This window comes from Phalaenopsis equestris, unplaced genomic scaffold, assembly GCF_001263595.1.
Source record: "Phalaenopsis equestris unplaced genomic scaffold, ASM126359v1 Scaffold000359, whole genome shotgun sequence".
In the NCBI taxonomy this organism is placed as follows: Eukaryota; Viridiplantae; Streptophyta; class Magnoliopsida; order Asparagales; family Orchidaceae; genus Phalaenopsis; species Phalaenopsis equestris.
The window spans coordinates 1381240-1381671 of NW_018164801.1; the positions used below are offsets into that span (position 1 = coordinate 1381240).

Here is a 432-nt window from a genome sequence, read left to right on the forward strand (position 1 = left end):
TCATATCTCCTATGATAGCTCTGCTCGGTGACGACGTGTCCTTCGGCTTAGGCTCTCTGATACTAAATGTTGGTTTCAATTTAATGGATTGCTAAAGGACAAATCGAAAAATGAGATTGGACTTTTGAGAATTCTTTTTTATTATTTTGAAGGAGTGAAAAGATATAAATCTGGGTGTTTACAATGCAACACAACACCCAATTTTATACTAATTAAGACATACCGAAACAAAACATGAAACGTACATAATAAAGGCAAGAAAATTAAGTGTCATCAATTCGCGCCTATTTGAATTGATTACACATATTTGAATTTTGAATTTGAATTTAAGATTCAAATTCAAAATTAATAATATTGTCATATCTCCTATATTTAATTCAAAATTAATGATATGATCATATCTTCTATATTTGTTCCACTAATTAACTCATG

General features: G+C 29.4%; 1 protein-coding gene across 1 annotated transcript in view; it reads left to right on the forward strand.

Moving 5' to 3' along the window:
- Nucleotides 1–432, forward strand: part of LOC110026214 — a 4425-nt gene that overhangs the window by 2656 nt on the left and 1337 nt on the right. The window lies entirely within an intron of this gene.